Source organism: Triticum urartu, chromosome 6, assembly GCF_003073215.2.
Source record: "Triticum urartu cultivar G1812 chromosome 6, Tu2.1, whole genome shotgun sequence".
Lineage (NCBI taxonomy): Eukaryota > Viridiplantae > Streptophyta > Magnoliopsida > Poales > Poaceae > Triticum > Triticum urartu.
Window position 1 is genome coordinate 386,602,047 of NC_053027.1, and position 22,952 is coordinate 386,624,998.

General features: G+C 49.8%; 1 pseudogene; it reads right to left on the reverse strand.

Moving 5' to 3' along the window:
- Positions 1–766: 766 nt before the first annotated feature.
- LOC125516801 lies at positions 767–21,801 on the reverse strand (annotated as a pseudogene).
- Positions 21,802–22,952: the final 1,151 nt, after the last annotated feature.

Sequence of the window (22,952 nt, forward strand, 5' to 3'; positions counted from 1 at the left end):
ATCTGAGAAATCACAGAGTAACTCTTGTAACAAAGAACTACTCCCTCCGATCCATATTATTTGTCGCTAGAGAGAGTACAAAGAAATTTTTTAGAAACATCTTCTCCATGATATCAATCTTTGGAATACGAAATACGGCCAAGGCTTTAGGGTCAGTCCTTTTGGGTGGCTTAAAAAATAAGCTGTCTCTTCCCAGCTTAAACATAAATTTCTTGAGACTTTTAAATTAGTTACACCATCACTAGTTTAGAAGCCTCAGTGAATAAGAAAAACGGTTTATGTGAAAAGCTAGAGATTAGATAGCTTTTTTTTAGTCCGCCAAAAGAACTGGCCCTAGTAAAGTGAACTGCAGCCAAATCGAAACAGCGAAAATGCCACTCATACACCTGCACATACTTCACTACCTTCATATATTTTAGAAATCCTCTTGAGTCGCCCATCCAAAAGGATGAAAAGTCATAATCCTTGAATATACTTAGGTTGGGGATGATCCTCCAGAGATAGATGTTGTCAAACTACAAGATCCTCATCAAAACGCTAAAGAAGGACTCCAAAGTCACAATGAACCACACCAACAACAGCGACAGAAATATCTACCACAAATTCATCAGATCCATATGGAGAAATATATGAGGACATAAACCTAACAGTTTTGCTAAAGCACATCTAAACCTAAAATATAATTGGACACATCTAAACCTAACAGTTTATTGTGGGGATTACTCCATCATTTACATTTTTTGAGGGATTACTTCACCATCCACTTTCATGTACGGTAGTAGCATCCATCCCGCGTATCGCGGAAAAAAGGTGGTCTCTCACGACCACGCCACCCTGCCTTGGGCTGTGGACAATCAAGGCAGCCATGTCGAACAAGGTTTTCTTTAAACAAGTGTGGCATGGCGACGGTCCGGTGGCAATCAAGCTTGTGATGTTTCTGCACTCTCCCCTTGGAATCGCACTGCAACACGCAGCGCTCGCCATGGACCAGCACGTCTCCCTCCAGCGACACGACTGCCACGCCGGAGAAGCGGTCGATGTGATCCACCGAGAGTGAGAACTGGAGCTTGCAGAACCAGGCAGGTTGCTCGTAGTTCGGCATGACCCAGAGCTGCACCGTCCTCTCCCCGCGCATGACGGTCATGGTAAGCATGCCCTCGAGCTCCAGCAGCGCCCGTCCGTCCGCATCTACGTCGGGTGGGCTCATCCACCGGAACGTCTCCGAGACGGTGTCGAACACCAGCAGTTGTCTGTCGCTCTGGAAGCTCTGCGGCAGCCAGTGCAGGTTGCCGGAGACGAGGGCCGGCGGCGACTCGCAGGCGGGGCGGATCGTATTCTGATCGGACAGAAAGTCGGGGGAGGCAATGCGCCTCTGGACCACCTTGTGGCCCATGGTGAAGACCCATGGCTCGGCACGACAGAGCCGGTGGGACAACAGGATATGGAAGTTGCCGGAAGGGCGATGCACGTAGAAGCGACGATGCTGCCGTTTTCGGGGAGGTCGGCCCAGAAGCGCGTGGCAGGAATGTATGCATATATGCTCCATCCGTGGGAGATGAGGAGGACGCCGTCGCAGAGCCTTGTGCTGAAATCTGAGATGGGCTCCCATATTGCAATTTCTGAAAAATCTCTAAGGGCCATGTGGGTTATATGGCACTAGGTGTGGTGGGAAGTTTAGTCCCATTCCGGAAATGGAAGGAGAGTTGAAGTGGTTTATAAGGGTTTCTCTTCTACATGCTATTGGAGCTTGAGAAGAGAAGAGGTCCTCGCGCACTCCTCCTCCGCCGCCCGCCTCGCCTCGCCACGACGCGCCGCGGGTTGCGGGATTGAGCCGAGCCGAGCTCACACCTACGCGGACTCGGACGTGGGTCGAGCCCACGTCTCTCCACGCGGCTGCGCCTATAAGTATGCGGTGTCTCCTATCCCTAGCCGCCACGAACAGATCACATCTGCTCACGCGCACGCCCACCGTCGTTCCTTTGCTGCTGCTGCCGCCGGTGACTCCATCCCGTCCGCCGCGTACACGGTCGACGGGAGAGCAGGTCTCCGAAACCACGCCCTTCTGGTTCCTGTACGGGGTGAGGGGCGAATAGGTTTTTAGGCAGCGTTTACGCGACTGCTCGCTTCCGATCGTCTACTTCCTCTACGTCCGCGTCGCCTTCATCATCACCATGTCCACCGACGCCGACCGTGCCGCCGCCGAGAAAGCTGAAGCCGACAAGAAGGCCGCCGAGGACGCCGCTGCTGCCACCAAAGCCGCGGCCTCTGCGTGGCCTACTGGAGGGTATAACTCGTTTATCCCGCTCCTGATTATTTTCATATTAGCAGTACTAGCAGTATGTGTAGATTTGTCTACTGTTTGCTTAGTACGTGCATGTTTAGATTAGAGTCAGTACGTCATCAACTTAGTCAATGCCATGCTAGTGATTTACTCATGGATTAATTTACTCGAGAAATTGCCTATTTACTCAACAATCCAAAAACCTATTATGTGTAGGAATTTCTCGGCAAGTGGCTTTGCCGCTGCACTGAAACCGGATAAATTTACCGATACATACTTCAAGCGTTGGCAGACTAAGACCACGTTATGGCTCACGGCTATGAATGTGTTCTGGGTCACCGGTGTCTCCACGGGAACGATTGCTCCTGAACAGGAGAAGGCGTTCAAGGAGGCTACCGTTGTGTTTCTCGGAGCAGTTCTTAGCGTGATCGGAGATAAACTGATCGACGCATATTTACATGTGCCTGTCGCCAAGGACTTGTGGGAGGCGCTCGAATCTAAATTCGGGGCCGCCGATGCAGGGAGCGAGATGTATATTATAGAGCAGTTCCACGATTACAAGATGGTTGAAAACCGTCCTGTATTGGAGTAGGCTCATGAGATAATATGCATTGTTAAGGAACTTGAGCTTCTCAAGTGCGAGTTACCGGGCAAGTTTGTCACGGACTGCATAATCGCTAAGCTCCCTAATTTCTGGAGGAACTTTGCCACCACTCTGAAACATCAGAGGCGTGAATTCTCTATGGAGGATGTCATTGGCCATCTGAGTGTTGAGCAGAATTCGAGGGCAAAAGACTCGCACGGAAAAGGGGCCGAAGGGACTTCTGTTGCCAACATGGTGAACCAGAAGAACTTCAACTCCCACAAGCCCAAGGGAAAGAATGGTGTCCAACACAATACCGACTTTAAGAAAAAGGATAAGAAGACCTTCAAGAAGAACAAGAAGGACGAGGGCTGCTTTACTTGTGGTTCGGTTGAACATTGGGCCAACAAGTGCCCAAACAAGTACAAGAAGTCAGGACAGGACTCCAAGTCTGTCAACATGATTGTGGGCAACAATGAGAATGGTGCATCTGGGTACGGTAATTTATTTAATGTTTTTTCACTGTTTCAACCCAGCGATTGGTGGGTGGACACAGGTGCAGGTGTTCATGTGTGTGCTGACATTTCATTGTTCACTTCTTACCAGGTCACAGGTCACGGGTCCGTATTGATGGGGAATGGCGCGAGTGCTTCTGTTCATGGTGTTGGCACGGTCGATCTGAAGTTTACTTCGGGAAGGATCGTGCAGCTGAAGAACGTGCATCATGTCCCCGCCATCAAGAAGAACCTCGTTAGTGGCTCCCTTCTATGTAGAGAAGGGTTTAAGTTGGTTTTCGAGTCTAATAAATTAGTTGTTACAAAATATGGACTCTTTGTTGGAAAAGGTTATGAGAGCGGAGGGATGTTCCGCCTTTCCCTCGCAGTTTTTTGTAATAAAGTCGTGAACCATATTCATTCGAATGTTAATGAATCTGAAGTTTGGCATTCACGTCTTTGTCACATTAGTTTTGGTGTTATGACGCGGCTAGCCAAGTTGGATTTAATCCCGAATTTCACTTTAGCCAAAGGTTCTAAGTGCCTTCCATGTGTGCAAGCTTGTAACGCCCGGGTAATCAAGCTACAGTAATCCAACGATAATCATGCCACGTCACCCCGGTTACTATTGATAATCTACCGTTAGGCCAAAACCGATTCAAATTCAAGGTCAAAATCAAGCAAACAATAAAAGTTTTCAAACATCAAAACTAAAATGTTCATCATGTGGCAAATGATCCCTAACTAGATTTTGTGGTGGAACAAACCTTTTACAAAGTGTCTAAGTGCCCTAAACTAATTAAAAACAGTGGCTAAACTAATAATTTAATTGCTTTTGAAAAATAAAAATACATTATACTAATTTATTTTGGGTCCAAACTAGGTTTGGCAGTGGCCTATTTTGATGATACTAAGTTAGGTGCTAACCTGGCATTTTAAAGAAACTAAAATAATTAGGAGCTAAAAGAAAACAGAAAAGAAAAATAGAAAAAAAGAAAAGGTCAAACAAAAAAAAAACAGAACCCCCCCCGCTGGGCCAAGTGGCCCAGCTGGCCTTCGCCGTCCGAACGGGCCGGCCCAGCCGGCCGCACCTTATCCCCACCCCCCTGAGACCTAACCCTAGCTGGCTCCCCACTCCTCCCACTCGACCCCCTCACTCCCCTCGCCATCCCTCGCGCCGCCGCACGCCCAGAGGCGAAGCGCTCGTGCCCGACACCCCCTCACACGCCTCTCCTCCTCCTTCCCCGTTCTGGATCTGGGCGGCGCGCCCGACGCCGCCGTCGATCCCCGTCGCCCTACGCCGCCTGGAACGCCGCTTCGCCGCCCGCCTCCTCATCTCCTCCCCGCCACCCGACGTGCTCGACGCCGGCGCTGCCTCGCCACGCGCCGTTGTCGGACCCCGCCGGAACGCCTCCTCGACTCCACCGCTCCCCGCCGTCGCGTTCGCCCTGCATCGGGCCTCCCCTGCAACGCGGGTGAGGGACCCCACCGACGATCCCCCTCTCAATCCTTTCGCCGTAGTCGCCGTTCGCGTCCTCCCGTTGCTGCGTCCGGTGCCCTGCTCCGTGCACGACCAGGCTGCGCCCGCGCCGGCCTCCGCCCCGCGCCTGCCGTGCTGCCCTGGCTCCGCTCGCCCGCGCAACCCTCCCTCCGCCTTGCCGTTGCTGCTACGGCCGGCGCCCGACGGCGCGCCGCGCCACGCGCGCCCCGCGAGTCGTGGTTGCCCCTGTGCCACAATCTCCCCGCGCTCCGGCTGTGGCCACGGCCACCGACGCCAGGCCACGCGCCCGCCCCTTCGCCCGTTGCCCCGCGGCGCCCTATCGGGCTGGCGCTCGTCGCCCGTACCGCCCGGCGCCCAGCGCCCGTTAGGCCATTCGGGCCACTGCCAAACGGGGCCCACGCCCCCAGAACGAAAAAAAAGAAGATTAAAAATAAATAATAATAATAATAATAATAATTATTTAATTAAGAAATTAATTAAGTTAATTATTTATAATTAGATTAACCTAATCGCTAATTAACCTAATTAATAGTTAGTTAATTAAAACAGTGCATGACAGGTGGGTCCCACTGGACCCACACGTCAGTTTGACCAGTCAACACCTCTGTTGACTGCTGACGTCATGATGACATCAGCATATACTATTCTGGATAATGTTAGAGTTAAATAATTAAATAAATTCTAAAAATGATTAAATCTTTAAAAATTAATATAAAATAAACCGTAGCTCAGATGGGAAAACTTTGTACATGAAAGTTGCTCAGAACGACGAGACGAATTCGGATACGCAGCCCGTTCGTCCGCCACGCATCCCTAACCTATCAAACTCGCAACTTTTCCCCTCCGGTTCACCGGTCCAAAAACGCGAAACACCGGGGATACTTTCCCGGATGTTATCCCCCTTCACCGGTATCACCTACTACCGCGTTAGGGCACCTCTAACGCCGTAACTTGTCATGTCATGCATCACTATGCATATGCTTGCATTATATTTATCGTTTCTTCCCCCTCTTCTCTCTCTAGACACCGAGACCGACGCCGCTGCTACCCCGTACGACTACGGTGTTGACGACCCCTCTCTCTTGCCAGAGCAACCAGGCAAGCCCCCCCCCCTTTGATCACCAGATATCACCTACTCTTCTCTATACTGCTTGCATTAGAGTAGTGTAGCATGTTACTGCTTCCCGTTAATCCTATACTGATGCATAGCCTGTCCTTGCTACTACTGTTGTTACCTTACCTGCAATCCTAATGCTTAGTATAGGATGCTAGATTATCATCAGTGGCCCTACATCCTTGTCCGTCTGCCATGCTATACTATCGGGCCGTGATCACTCGGGAGTTGATCACGGGTATATACTATATACTTTATACATGATACATGTGGTGACTAAAGACGGGTCGGCTTGAGGCGCACCCGCGAGTGGATCTTTGAGGCGGAGCGACAGGGCAGGTTCAGACCACCTAGGAGAGAGGTGGGCCTGGCCCTGGTCGGCGTTCGCGGATACTTAACACGCTTAACGAGTTCTGGGTATTTGATCTGAGTCTGGCCATTTGGTCTATACGCACTAACCATCTACGCGGGAGTAGTTATGGGTATCCCGGCGTCGTGGTATCAGCCGAAGCCTTCGTGACGTCAGCGACTGAGTGGCGCGCGCCGGATTGGAACGTAAGTCTGCTCTTGTATTAAGGGGGCTAGTTCTGCTTCCGGCCGCGTACGCAACGTGCAGGTGTGCTAAGGGCGATGGGCCCAGACCCCTGTGCGCTTAGGTTTAGACCGGCGTGCTGACCTCTCTGTTGTGCCTAGGTGGGGCTGCGACGTGTTGATCTTCCGAGGCCGGGCATGACCCAGGAAAGTGTGTCCGGCCAAATGGGATCGAGCGTGTTGGGGTATGTGGTGCACCCCTGCAGGGAAGTTAATCTATTCGAATAGCCGTGATCTTCGGTAACAGGACGACTTGGAGTTGTACCTTGACCTTATGACAACTAGAACCGGATACTTAATAAAACACACCCTTCCAAGTGCCAGATACAACCGGTGGTCGCTCTCTCACAGGGCGACGAGGGGAGGATCATCGGTTAGGTTTATGCTATACGATGCTGCTTGGAGGACTTCAGTCTACTCTCTTCTACATGCTGCAAGACGGAGGCTGCCAGAAGCGTAGTCTTCGAAAGGACTAGCTATCCCCCTCTTATTCCGGCTTTCTGCAGTCCAGCCCACAAATAATAGCCTTATTCCAGTTGATACCAATGCATACATATGTAGTGTAGCTCCTTGCTTGCGAGTACTTTGGATGAGTACTCACGGTTGCTTTCTCCCCCTTTTTCCCCCTTTCCTTTCTTCCTGGTTGTCGCAACCAGATGTTGGAGCCCAGGAGCCAGACGCCACCGTCGACGACGACTCCTACTACACCGGAGGTGCCTACTACTACGTGGTGCCCGCTGACGACGACCAGGAGTAGTTAGGAGGATCCCAGGCAGGAGGCCTGCGCCTCTTTCGATCTGTATCCCAGTTTGTGCTAGCCTTCTTAAGGCAAACTTGTTCAACTTATGTCTGTACTCAGATATTGTTGCTTCCGCTGACTCGTCTATGATCGAGCTCTTGTATTCGAGCCCTCGAGGCCCCTGGCTTGTAATATGATGCTTGTATGACTTATTTTATTTGTAGAGTTGTGTTGTGATATCCTCCCGTGAGTCCCTGATCTTGATCGTACACGTTTGCGTGTATGATTACTGTACGGTCAAATCGGGGGCGTTACAAGTTGGTATCAGAGCCGACTGCCTGTAGGAATCCCCCTTCCACACTCCTTGGCCGAAGTCGAGTCTAGACATTGTATAAACTTTTACTAACTTGGCTGTGTGCCTTACGGGCCCACGTCGCCATCGGGTGGTACTAGGATCTTTTACTCCTCGACCTTTACTCTGGGACTCTGAACTCTCTTCTACTCGGGTTAAACGAATTTACTAACTCTAACACTAGGATCCCGTGACCACGCTCACCCCAAAGTTGGATAAGCCCTAGTTATTCTTTAGAGTAGTACTTGAACATTATCCACATTGTCATTTGACTCCTGTGAAAACATCTTTGTTTTCAGATGGAACCCACGGGGCAGGTCGTGCGCCACACGACGGCCATTGGTGCCTCAGGATCACCTGCTGTGTTGGTTGAGATGATGACCTATCTGGGTTATCGCTGGCACCCTGAGTACACCGTCTATGAGGAGTATCAGGACTTCAACCAGGAGCAGTACCGTGCCATCGTCCACCTCTACTCTCGGGAGTATGACTCCACTACCGTGCTGCACACTGCTCATGGTGTTGGAGTGACTATCGATATGGCGGTCCACGATGCTGCTTATGCTGCTCTGACACGTCTCCGTGGAGAGTATCAGGAGTTGGGTACCTCCCCCTTCAGGCACATTGCTATCGCATCCGATGTTGGTGCGGAGGGATACTACACTGCTGCCTACTCCACTGTCACCCGAGAGCCCTTCTACCATCAGAACCTGGTTCTGCATGCTGATGGGCTGGATCAAGCTAACCGAGCTCTTCGCCACGAGTTGTACACCACTCGTCAGCACCTCTACCGTGCTCTGACGATGTTGCACCCCTTCGTCGGATCTAGGGAGCTGTCGCGTTCTGCGATCTACCCTGCCCGGACTGTGATGCCCCAGGGCGTCGGCTGGCCAGATGTGGGAGGCTACTCTCCTGCATTGGGTCCTCTCCTGCCACCTGCGCATCGGGTTCCGCACCAGAGTATCCGTGGGCCCCAGGCTACTCGCGTGGAGGTCTTCCCTTCGCGTCACTACCAGCTGTCGGGCTACACCTACCTCTGCAGTACCGCATGGGACTGACGTAGACTTGCTTGTTAGTGTTAGCTGCATTCGCCGCGAGCCTGTGTGCCGCCTATGATGTCTTAGTCTATGTACCAGACTCTGTGTAACGAACTCCATGCATGATCTCTTTTGTAAGATATGCCGACTACTATGTAGTATCTATCGTGCTGCTTTCGTTGTGCATGTTTCATCATGAATGATTCTCGTCTTTGCACATTTCTCAATAATGAACTACCCCTGTTATATATTAGCAGGATGGTTAGACCAGGTGGTCGTGGTCGTGGTCGTGGTGGCAACGCCCCACCACCACCTGAGTACATGGCTGGGATGATGCAACAGTTTGAGCTGAATCGTCAGTTCATGGAGAATATTATGGCTCAGTTTCCTCGCCCCAATATGAACCAGCAGCCAGCCCCAGTAACTCTGCAGGATTTCATGCGCCTGAACCCAACGGTGTACCGCAGCTCAACTCAGCCTCTGGATGCTGATGACTGGCTCCGAGACATCACCTATGAGATGGAGTCTGCTGATGTAGCCCCTGCCAGCTATGTCACCTTTGCTTCCTTCTTCCTGAAGGGACCCGCAGCTCAATGGTGGGATAGCCACAGGCGTACTCTGCCAGCTGGAACAATCATCACCTGGCCAGACTTCCAAGCTGCCTTCCGTGCTCGCTTCATTCCTCAGGGAGTTATGGACCGGAAGAAGCGTGAGTTCCGCAACCTCACCCAAGGCAATAAAACTGTGGAAGCTTACCAGCGGGAGTTTCTTGACTTGTCCCGCTATGCTGAAGAAGACATCGCAACTGATGCACGCAGACAGGAGAAGTTCCGTGATGGCCTTCAAGCTGACATCAAGCTCGCACTTCTAGTGCACGACTTTGCTGATTTCGCCACTCTGGTGAACAAAGCCATCAACGTCGAAACTGGTCTGCAGGAATACCAGAGCTCTCACAAGCGCAGCCGTGACACGGGCTCATCTTCGGGCCCGTCCTCGCAGAAGCGCAAGATATGGATCCCCAACAGCATGTACCAGCCGGATGCACCTGCCCCAAGGCAGTCCTATGCTGCACCTCGTCTGCCTGCTCATCCAACTAGGCAGACAAGACTTCCAGCTCCACCACCACAAGCTCCTGTTCCCACTCCCAATAATGGCCTCTGCTACAAGTGTGGTCAGCCAGGTCACCGTGCTAGGGATTGCAATCAAAACCAGAATCAACTGGCCCTCCCAGCAACTGGCCGTGGAAGCAACCAGCCTCGCAACAACAGTGCCAAGTCTTATGGTCGTGTTCATGCCAACCATGTTGATCTCAATGAAGTTCTAGACCAGCCTGCTACCGTGATGGGTACACTCCTCGTAAACTCAGTACCTGCATCTGTTTTATTCGATTCAGGGGCATCGCATTCATTCATGTCAGAAGATTTTGCATACAAGCATGACGTTAAATGTGAGGAGATGAACGCTTCGGTATTGGTAAAAACCCCCGTGGGACAATGTCAAACCTCAATGGTTGGCATCGATGTCCCCGTGGAAATCGAAGGGCTGGAATTCTATGCCTCTCCCATTATCCTGAAGTCGTCTAACATCGACCTCATTCTGGGAATGGATTGGTTGAAAGCGCATACTGCTTCTATAGTTTGCGCCACTAAGGTCGTCCATCTGCTACACCCTTCTGACGAAATAATAGCTTACCAAGCTCATCTAGTTCAGAACGCCGAGGCACGTCTTTATGCCTTGAATGCGTTGAACGCTGCACCACTCGAGGGCATTGAAAACATTCCCGTCGTTCGTGAATTCCAAGATGTCTTCCCAGAAGAACTTCCAGGGATTCCCCCTGCTAGAGCTGTCGAATTCATCATCGACTTGAAACCCGGCACCACCCCTATAGCCAAACGACCCTATAAGATGCCGCCGCATGAACTCATTGAACTTAAGGAGGAAATCGACAAATCTCTTGTCAAAGGTTTCATTCGTCCTAGTTGCTCTCCTTGGGGAGCACCTTCTCTCTTTGTTAGGAAGAAGGATGGGACAAACCGATTGGTCCAAGACTACCGTCCTATAAACCAAGCTACCATTCAGAATAAATACCCTCTTCCTCGGATCAATGATCTTTATGATCAACTGGCTGGTTCATCAGTGTTCTCCAAACTCGACTTGAGGTTGGGTTACCACCAGATCCGTGTTCGTGAAGAGGACATCCCAAAAACTGCCTTCGTGACTCGGTATGGATCATACGAGTACACCGTCATGTCATTCGGTTTAACGAATGCTCCAGCCACCTTCTCTCGTCTGATGAATTATATATTCATGGATTACCTCGACAAGTTCGTCGTGGTTTATCTGGACGATATCCTTGTATTTTCCAAGAACGAGGAAGAACATGCTGGACATCTGCGTCTTATGCTAGAGAGGCTTCGGGAACATCAGCTGTATGCTAAGTATTCCAAGTGTGAATTCTGGCTTCCCGAAGTAACCTATCTTGGGCATGTCATCTCCAAAGATGGTATTGCCGTCAACCCTGAACGAGTTCAGGCTATTCTCGATTGGACTCCTCCGAAGAATGTGAAGCAAGTCCGAAGTTTTCTCGGTCTCGCCAGCTATTGCCGTCGATTCGTCGAGAACTTCTCCAAGATTGCCAGGCCTCTGACTAATTTGTTGCATAAGGGTGTCAAGTTCGACTGGACAGACAAGTGTCAGGAAAGTTTCCAGGCGCTCAAAGACAAGTTGACTTCTGCCCCCGTACTTGTTCCACCTGATACTAAGAAGGACTTCGTCATTTACTGCGACGCTTCCCGTCAAGGATTAGGCTGTGTCCTAATGCAAGAGCGCAGAGTGATTGCTTATGCCTCTCGTCAACTGCGCCCTCACGAAGAAAACTACCCGGTTCATGACCTCGAGCTTGCTGCTGTCATTCATGCACTGAAGCAGTGGCGACATTACCTTCTCGGTAATCGTTGCGAGATCTTCACCGACCATCAAAGTCTGAAGTATCTGTTTACTCAGCCAGACCTGAACCTCCGTCAGCAAAGATGGATGGAGACTGTTGCAGACTTTGACGTGGATATATCATATACCCCCGGCAAGGCTAATGTAATGGCTGATGCCCTGAGCCGCAAGTCTTACTGCAACCACCTCCAGGTCCACAAAGTTCAGCCCTCGCTTACCGAAGAATTTAGAAGGCTGAACCTCCATATTGTTCCCCCGGGATCACTCGCTCCCCCTCCCGAAGGTTTTCCCAAACGGAACCTCCATGTTGTTTCCAAGGGTTCTCTCAATACCCTGGTTGCGAAACCAGATCTTGTGGACACCATCAAATGGATACAGAAATGTGACGATGAAGTCCTCAAGATTAAGCGCGACCTCAAAAGAGGAAAGCCCTCATTCTTCACGATCGCCGACGATGGCGCCTTGTATTTCAAAGGCCGCCTAGTGGTACCATGTTCGAAGAAAAACCTGGATAAGACTAAAAGGGTTATGCAAGAAGCCCATGATACGCCTCTGTCCATCCATCCTGGTAGTACAAAGATGTACCAGGATATTCGTCAAAGATTCTGGTGGTCTAATATGAAGCAGGACATTGCTCGTTATGTTGCTGAGTGTGACGTTTGTCGCCGAATCAAAGCAGAGCATCAAAGGCCTGCTGGAACTCTGCAACCTATCTCTATTCCTGAATGGAAATGGGACCATGTTGAAATGGACTTCGTCACTGGATTTCCCAAATCGCAGAAAGGTAATGATGCTATTCTTGTCGTCATTGACCGGCTTTCCAAAGTTGCCCATTTTCTGGCGGTCAAAGAGACAATCACTGCTAGTCAGCTTGCTACTCTCTACATGGCTAGAATTGTTTCACTTCACGGTATCCCACTGGTTATCAGTTCAGACCGTGGCAGCTTATTCACTTCAAGGTTTTGGGCGAGTTTCCAAGAAGCTATGGGGACTCATCTGTCGTTCAGTACTGCGTTCCATCCTCAGTCGCAAGGACAGGTTGAACGTGTCAACCAAGTTCTCGAAGACATGCTTCGAGCTTGTGTAATCTCATTCGGCAAGAAATGGGAGGAATCTCTTCCATATGCCGAGTTCTCTTATAATAATAGCTATCAAGCTAGTCTGAAGATGTCCCCCTTCGAAGTGCTATATGGACGAAAGTGTCGAACCCCTCTGAACTGGTCAGAAACTGGGGAACGTCCACTCTTCGGTCCGGATATTATCCAACAGGCCGAAGAACAAGTTCGCATTATTCGCGAGAATCTCAAGACTGCTCAGTCACGTCAGAAAAGTCAGTATGACCGTCATCACCAAGACATGGTCTATCAACCTGGCGAAAAGGCTTATCTTCGAGTTACACCAATGAAGGGTGCTCACCGCTTCGGGATCAAGGGAAAGCTAGCTCCCCGCTATATTGGTCCTTTCACTATTCTCGAAAGGCGTGGTAAAGTGGCATATCAACTGGAGCTTCCGCCGAACCTTTCTCAGGTTCACGATGTGTTCCATGTGTCACAACTCGACGCTGCTTCAAGGACCCAATCCGAGCAGTGGATCATGAAGTGCTTGAATTGCAACAGGACCTCTCTATAAAGAGCATCCGGTCCGCATTCTCGACCAAGCTGAACGCCGCACACGTCAGAAGGCGATCAAATTCCTCAAAGTCCAGTGGTCGAATCACTCTGAAGACGAAGCCACTTGGGAACGCGAGGATCGCCTGCGTGATGAATACCCCGCGTTGTTTCCTTCTACCTCCTAAATCTCGGGACGAGATTTCTTGTAGTGGAGGAGTTTTGTAACGCCCGGGTAATCAAGCTACAGTAATCCAACGATAATCATGCCACGTCACCCCGGTTACTATTGATAATCTACCGTTAGGCCAAAACCGATTCAAATTCAAAGTCAAAATCAAGCAAACAATAAAAGTTTTCAAACATCAAAACTAAAATGTTCATCATGTGGCAAATGATCCCTAACTAGATTTTGTGGTGGAACAAACCTTTTACAAAGTGTCTAAGTGCCCTAAACTAATTAAAAACAGTGGCTAAACTAATAATTTAATTGCTTTTGAAAAATAAAAATACATTATACTAATGTATTTTGGGTCCAAACTAGGTTTGGCAGTGGCCTATTTTGATGATACTAAGTTAGGTGCTAACCTGGCATTTTAAAGAAACTAAAATAATTAGGAGCTAAAAGAAAACAGAAAAGAAAAATAGAAAAAAAGAAAAGGTCAAACAAAAAAAAAACAGACCCCCCGCTGGGCCAAGTGGCCCAGCTGGCCTTCGCCGTCCGAACGGGCCGGCCCAGCCGGCCGCACCTTATCCCCACCCCCCTGAGACCTAACCCTAGCTGTTCCCCACTCCTCCCACTCGACCCCCTCACTCCCCTCGCCATCCCTCGCGCCGCCGCACGCCCAGAGGCGAAGCGCTCGTGCCCGACACCCCCTCACACGCCTCTCCTCCTCCTTCCCCGTTCTGGATCTGGGCGGCGCGCCCGACGCCGCCGTCGATCCCCGTCGCCCTACGCCGCCTGGAACGCCGCTTCGCCGCCCGCCTCCTCATCTCCTCCCCGCCACCCGACGTGCTCGACGCCGGCGCTGCCTCGCCACGCGCCGTTGTCGGACCCCGCCGGAACGCCTCCTCGACTCCACCGCTCCCCGCCGTCGCGTTCGCCCTGCATCGGGCCTCCCCTGCAACGCGGGTGAGGGACCCCACCGACGATCCCCCTCTCAATCCTTTCGCCGTAGTCGCCGTTCGCGTCCTCCCGTTGCTGCGTCCGGTGCCCTGCTCCGTGCACGACCAGGCTGCGCCCGCGCCGGCCTCCGCCCCGCGCCTGCCGTGCTGCCCTGGCTCCGCTCGCCCGCGCAACCCTCCCTCCGCCTTGCCGTTGCTGCTACGGCCGGCGCCCGACGGCGCGCCGCGCCACGCGCGCCCCGCGAGTCGTGGTTGCCCCTGTGCCACAATCTCCCCGCGCTCCGGCTGTGGCCACGGCCACCGACGCCAGGCCACGCGCCCGCCCCTTCGCCCGTTGCCCCGCGGCGCCCTATCGGGCTGGCGCTCGTCGCCCGTACCGCCCGGCGCCCAGCGCCCGTTAGGCCATTCGGGCCACTGCCAAACGGGGCCCACGCCCCCAGAACGAAAAAAAAGAAGATTAAAAATAAATAATAATAATAATAATAATAATTATTTAATTAAGAATTAATTAAGTTAATTATTATAATTAGATTAACCTAATCACTAATTAACCTAATTATAGTTAGTTAATTAAAACAGTGCATGACAGGTGGGTCCCACTGGACCCACACGTCAGTTTGACCAGTCAACACCTCTGTTGACTGCTGACGTCATGATGACGTCAGCATATATTCTGGATAATGTTGAATTAATTAAATAAATTCCTAAAAATGATTAAATCTTTTAAAATTAATATAAAATAAACCGTAGCTCGGATGGAAAAACTTTGTACATGAAAGTTGCTCAGAACGACGAGACGAATTCGGATACGCAGCCCGTTCGTCCGCCACGCATCCCTAACCTATCAAACTCGCAACTTTCCCCCTCCGGTTCACCGGTCCGAAAACGCGAAACACCGGGGATACTTTCCCGGATGTTATCCCCCTTCACCGGTATCACCTACTACCGCGTTAGGGCACCTCTAACGCCGTAACTTGTCATGTCATGCATCACTATGCATATGCTTGCATTATATTTATTGTTTCTTCCCCCTCTTCTCTCTCTAGACACCGAGACCGACGCCGCTGCTACCCGTACGACTACGGTGTTGACGACCCCTCTCTCTTGCCAGAGCAACCAGGCAAGCCCCCCCTTTGATCACCAGATATCGCCTACTCTTCTCTATACTGCTTGCATTAGAGTAGTGTAGCATGTTACTGCTTCCCGTTAATCCTATACTGATGCATAGCCTGTCCTTGCTACTACTGTTGTTACCTTTACCTGCAATCCTAATGCTTAGTATAGGATGCTAGTTTATCATCAGTGGCCCTACATTCCTGTCCGTCTGCCATGCTATACTATCGGGCCGTGATCACTCGGGAGTTGGTCACGGGTATATGCTATATAGTTTATACATGATACATGTGGTGACTAAAGACGGGTCGGCTTGAGGAGCACCCGCGAGTGGATCTTTGAGGCGGAGCGACAGGGCAGGTTCAGACCACCTAGGAGAGAGGTGGGCCTGGCCCTGGTCGGCGTTCGCGGATACTTAACACGCTTAACGAGTTCTGGGTATTTGATCTGAGTCTGGCCATTTGGTCTATACGCACTAACCATCTACGCGGGAGTAGTTATGGGTATCCCGGCGTCGTGGTATCAGCCGAAGCCTTCGTGACGTCAGCGACTGAGTGGCACGCGCCGGATTGGAACGTAAGCCTGCTCTTGTATTAAGGGGGCTAGTTCTGCTTCCGGCCGCGTACGCAACGTGCAGGTGTGCTAAGGGCGATGGGCCCAGACCCCTGTGCGCTTAGGTTTAGACCGGCGTGCTGACCTCTCTGTTGTGCCTAGGTGGGGCTGCGACGTGTTGATCTTCCGAGGCCGGGCATGACCCAGGAAAGTGTGTCCGGCCAAATGGGATCGAGCGTGTTGGGGTATGTGGTGCACCCCTGCAGGGAAGTTAATCTATTCGAATAGCCGTGATCTTCGGTAACAGGACGACTTGGAGTTGTACCTTGACCTTATGACAACTAGAACCGGATACTTAATAAAACACACCCTTCCAAGTGCCAGATACAACCGGTGGTCGCTCTCTCACAGGGCGACGAGGGGAGGATCATCGGTTAGGTTTATGCTATACGATGCTGCTTGGAGGACTTCAGTCTACTCTCTTCTACATGCTGCAAGACGGAGGCTGCCAGAAGCGTAGTCTTCGAAAGGACTAGCTATCCCCCTCTTATTCCGGCTTTCTGCAGTCCAGCCCACAAATAATAGCCTTATTCCAGTTGATACCAATGCATACATATGTAGTGTAGCTCCTTGCTTGCGAGTACTTTGGATGAGTACTCACGGTTGCTTTCTCCCCCTTTTTCCCCCTTTCCTTTCTTCCTGGTTGTCGCAACCAGATGTTGGAGCCCAGGAGCCAGACGCCACCGTCGACGACGACTCCTACTACACCGGAGGTGCCTACTACTACGTGGTGCCCGCTGACGACGACCAGGAGTAGTTAGGAGGATCCCAGGCAGGAGGCCTGCGCCTCTTTCGATCTGTATCCCAGTTTGTGCTAGCCTTCTTAAGGCAAACTTGTTTAACTTATGTCTGTACTCAGATATTGTTGCTTCCGCTGACTCGTCTATGATCGAGCTCTTGTATTCGAGCCCTCGAGGCCCCTGGCTTGTAATATGATGCTTGTATGACTTATTTTATTTGTAGAGTTGTGTTGTGATATCCTCCCGTGAGTCCCTGATCTTGATCGTACACGTTTGCGTGTATGATTACTGTACGGTCAAATCGGGGGCGTTACAAAGCTAAGCAACCTCGCAAGCCTCATAAGGCCGCGGAGGAGAGACACCTGGCACCATTAGAACTCATACATTCTGATCTTTGCGAGATGAATGGTGTGTTGACTAAAGGTGGAAAGAGATACTTCATGACATTGATAGATGATTCCACTAGATATTGCTATGTGTATCTGTTAAATACTAAAGATGAGGCTCTACACTACTTTAAAATCTATAAGGCAGAAGTTGAAAATCAATTTGAAAAGAAAAATAAACGAGTCAGGTCAGATCGTGGTGGAGAGTACTTCTCGAGTGAGTTTGATTCCTTCTGTGCGGAACACGGCATTATTCATGAGAGGACGCCTCCCTATTCACCCCAGTCAAACGGGGTTGCCGAGCGGAAAAACCGTACTCTAACTGATTTGGTTAACGCCATGTTAGATACATCGGGTTTATCCAAGGCATGATGGGGGGAGGCTATATTGACGGCATGGCATGTCCTGAATAAAGTTCCAACAAAGGATAGTGAGATCACTCCCTATGAGAAATGGGCAAAGAGAAAGACGACACTCTCGTACTTGCGCACTTGGGGCTGTTTGGCGAAAGTCAACGTGCTGATCCCCAAAAAGCGTAAGCTTGGACATAAGACTGTGGACTGCATTAATTTGGGCTACGCTAAGAACAGCGTTGGCTATAGATTTCTAGTAGTGAAATCTGAGGTACCTGACCAGAAGATCGGTACAATTATGGAGTCTAAGGATGCTACATTCTTTGAGGATATTTTTCCTATGAGAGATATGCAAAGCACTTCTAGACAGGAATCTGAGGAGACTCCTGAACCTGCCATCCCTATGGAATATTATGAACAAACACATGATGAAAATCCTGAGGAGGATGACGAGGAAACCCTTGGTAGGGGCAAGAGACAAAGGACTGCAAAGACCTTTGGTGATGATTTCTTCGTGTACCTCGTGGATGATACTCCCACTTCTATTTCAGAAGCGTATGCCTCTCCAGAAGCTGACTACTGGAAGGATGCGGTCCGTAGCGAGATGGATTCCATCATGGCTAACGGGACATGGGAGATCACTGACCGTCCCTATGGTTGCAAACCACTGGGATGTAAGTGGGTGTTCAAAAAGAAGCTTAGGCCCGATGGTACGATTGAAAAGTACAAGGCTAGGCTTGTGGCCAAGGGCTATGACTAGCAAGAAGAGGAAGATTTCTTTGATACTTATTCACCTGTGGCTAGACTGACCACCATTCGAGTATTACTCTCGTTGGCAGCCTCACATGGTCTTCTCGTCCATCATATGGATGTTAAGACGGCTTTTCTAAATGGAGAGCTAAAGGAGGAAATGTACATGCAACAGCCTGATGGCTTTGTGATAGATGGTCAGGAAAGAAAGGTGTGTAGGTTGATAAAATCTTTATATGGCCTGAAACAAGCACCTAAGCAATGGCATGATAAGTTTAATACAACTCTGACATCTGTTGGTTTCGTTGTTAATGAGGCTGACAAATGTGTATACTATCGCCATGGTGGGGGCGAAGGAGTTATACTGTGCTTGTATGTTGATGACATACTGATATTCGGAACAAACCTCAAAGTCATTGAGGAGGTCAAATCGTTTCTATCTCAGAACTTTGAGATGAAAGACCTTGGTGTGGCTGATGTTATCTTGAACATCAAGCTACTGAGAGATAATGAGGGTGGGATCACACTTCTGCAATCCCATTATGTTGAGAAGGTGTTGAGTCGTTTTGGATATTCGGACCGCACACCATCTCAAACACCATATGATCCTAGTGTATTGATTCGAAAGTCCAAAGGCATGGCTAAAGATCAATTGAGATACTCTCAAATCATTGGTTCACTGATGTACCTAGCGAGCGCAACGAGGCCTGACATCGCGTTTGCTGTAAGCAAACTGAGCCGGTTTGTTTCCAAACCGGGTGATGTACATTGGCATGCTGTTGAGAGAGTTATGCGCTATCTGAAAGGTACTATGGACTATGGACTTCACTATACCGGATACCCGTCGGTACTTGAAGGGTATAGTGATGCGAATTGGATCTCTGATGCTGATGAGATGAAGGCCACAACTGGGTATATGTTTACTCTTGGAGGTGGCGCTGTTTCCTGGAAGTCTTGCAAGCAAACGATCTTAACGAGATCGACAATGGAAGCAGAATTAACGGCATTAGACACATATGGTGTTGAAGCGAGATGGCTTCGAGATCTTTTGATGGACTTGCCATTGGTTGATAAACCAGTTCCGGCTATCCTTATGAACTGTGACAATCAGACTGTCATCACCAAGGTGAAGAGTTCAAAGGACAACATGAAGTCTTCCAAACACATAAGAATGAGATTAAAAGCTGTCAGAAAATTAAGAAACTCCGGAGTGATAGCGTTGGACTATGTCCATACGGCTAAGAATCTGGCAGATCCCTTTACAAAAGGGCTATCACGTGTTGTGATAGATAATGCATCGAGGGAGATGGGTATGAGACCCACATGAGTTGCCATGGTGGTAACCCAACCTATGTGATCGGAGATCCCGTGAATTAGGACATGGGAAAACAAGCCAGTGATGAACTGAGGAGAGTAACTATACTAACCCACTCCGTTGGAAATGCAATACTCTCGATACTGTATGGTAGGGTGACTACGGTCTCAATGTGTTCCAAAGCTTATAAAAGCAAGATGCTATCCTACAGAGCGATCTTTGGAGGAACACACCTATATGAGCCCGACTGCTGGTCACAGTCTATGACTTATATGCTCCACCCGAGGGATCAACCTTCGGCAGCCTAGTACTAGTAAGACATGTAGTGAAACTTCTTTACGCCAAACTAACAATTCAAGGCATAGTTCATTGTTCAGTTGTGAAGGAGTGTAGCCACTTGTTCTAGGTGAAGTTCAACCTTAACAGGTCTTCACTGAAACACTGGTATATCGAAACAGCAATTGAAACAGAGGACACAATGGGCCCTCGAGATCTGGTGAGGGATTGCTGAAATTTGAGATGGACTCTAGGCCCATATTGCAATTTCTGAAAAATCTCTAAGGGCCACGTGGGTTATATGGCACTAGGTGTGGTGGGAAGTTTAGTCCCACCCCGGAAGTGGAAGGAGAGTTGGAGTGGTTTATAGGGGTTTCTCTTCTACATGCTATTGGAGCTTGAGAAGAGAAGAGGCCCTCGCGCACTCCTCCTCCGCCGCCCGCCTCGCCACGCCACGCCTCGTCACGACGCGTCGCGGGTTGCGGGATTGAGCCGAGCCGAACTCACACCTACGCGCTTATTTTTGCCAGTCACTAACGGAGAGTTTTCTGACAGCTGGGCCACGATCTGAGACGTCGGATCATGGGCTGTCACGGACTCGGACGTGGGTCGAGCCCACGTCTCTCCACACGGCTGCGCCTATAAGTATGCGGTGTCTCCTAACCCTAGCTGCCACGAACAGATCACATCTGCTCACGCGCACACCCACCGTCGTTCCTTTGCTGCTGCTGCCGCCGGTGACTCCATCCCGTCCGCCGCGTACACGGTCGACGGGAGAGCAGGTCTCCGAAACCACGCCCTTCTGGTTCCTGTACGGAGTGAGGGACGAATAGATTTTTGGGCAGCGATTACGCGACTGCTCGCTTCCGATCGTCTACTTCCTCTACGTCCGCGTCGTCTTCATCATCACCATGTCCACCGACGCCGACCGTGCCGCCGCCGAGAAAGCTGAAGCCGACAAGAAGGCCGCCAAGGACGCCGCTGCTGTCACCAAAGCCGCGGCCTCTGCGTGGTCTACTGGAGGGTATAACTCGTTTATCCCGCTCCTGATTATTTTCATATTAGCAGTACTAGCAGTATGTGTAGATTTTCTACTGTTTGCTTAGTATGTGCATGTTTAGATCAGAGTCAGTACGTCATCAGCTTAGTCAATGCCATGCTAGGGATTTACTCATGGATTAATTTAATAGAAATTGCCTATTTACTCGACACCTTGGACGTCGAACGCGCTGGGGTGCCACAGCGTCGCCGGATCGATGTGCCGGAAATTGCGGTCCCGTCGCGGCCGCTTCTCCTCGGACTCGACGGCGTGCTTGTGCTCTTGAGCGACGGCGAAACGGAGCACCGGCTGGGACGCGCGAGCGCGGAGGTCGATGCCTTCGATGCGGACGCGCAAGTACGGCGGGTTCAGTTCCGGGGATGCTAGGCTGTCGTCGCGGTAGAGGCGCAGCAGGGGCATGTGCGGCTGATGTCGGCGGTGGGCGTGGGGAAACCGGTCGTCGTAGATGATGCTGCGCCACAGCTTGCAGATGGCGCGGGAACGAAGGACCGCTCGGGCAGGCAGGCGGGAGATGATCTCGGGGATCAGGTCATCCGGGATGCTGCTACGAGTATCAGGGGATTCTCTGTGATCCGCCATGGCCGACAGGGTCAACAACTCAACACGTCGCAATCACGAACTACAAGGATACGACGCGTCCAACAAGGCCAGAGGCCAGGGTATATAATACTCGCTCGCTCCCGATAAAATTGTATTAGATTTGTACTCGCTCCGCTTTCTAAATATTTAAATATTTGTTCTTATAAAGATTTCAACGCGTTTGATTTGAGACTCGAACTCGGATGGGCTGGCAGCTACCCCCTCTGCCCAGCCAACAGATGTACTATCACCCATGCATTATGTTAGCTTGTAATTTATCTTACCATAATGTTAATGTGATTGTATAGATAAATATTATCAAATCATGTTCGTGATTTATCTTATATTTTGTTGAGAAGTTTAGTAAGTAAATTAAAGTGAAATTTGTTCAGAAGGTAAATAGATCAAGTTGATTGATTTCATACGGCGAAGATTGGAGGAAAGAGTGATGGGAAGAAAAATGAAACATGATCTTACACTCTTTTTAGAGTGAATTCCACATTTTACCCCTATATATGCATTTGTGACACTAATTACCCATCGAGTGAAAATTCGTCTAGAATACCCTTTTTAGAAGCTTTGGGCCCTTTTATTCTGATGCATGTCCATTAGGCAAGGTGTAAGGTGACGTCCGGAGTCAAAAATATCTGGATGATGACGATGAATGAAACAAATGGACAAGAGAAGTCTGGACATGATTGTCAATAATGTCCTTTGATCTTTACACTTTTTTTTAGGAATCATTGGCACAACATGCAGATCTTATCTAATATAAACAAGGAAAATGCAAAACTAAGGTAAAACCGTGTTCCAAAATCTGATATTTCAACAGAAGTTTCACTAAATGAGGCAATATGTGTCACAAATGTACAACTTCAGGGTAAAAAGTGAAATTGACTCTCTTTTTTTAACTTTCAACATTCTTGCTTCACATGATAGAATTGTTTCCAAGGCGTGTATTTTTTTTTTACTTTCTTCGCACAACAAATTCATGCACCAGTAGCCGATGATGCCTTGTAAAGTCAACATGGATTACAACAAGAAGCCAATGGCAAAGCCTGTCTTATCTTAAGCCTGCCATATAGCCTAGAGAAGACAATAAAAATAAAATGTAGAACGGTTATCTCTTATTCTTATCTCTAATAACAAGACCCTCCTAAAAGTATGGTGAGACCACATTGTTGGTAAGAGATCGTCTCTTAATTAAGAGAAGGTGAGTCTTTTCTGCTGATTTCTCTTTCCTTCACCTCAACTAAGCTGGTATCATAGTACATGTGCTAACCTTTTGGCGGGCATTGCCGACTTCTGCATGAAGACCCATAGGAAGGTAAGTCGTTATCCTTACCCTGCGCTGGAGCGACGACTGCTCGTCTGTTTGAACTGATGGCCAAACATATT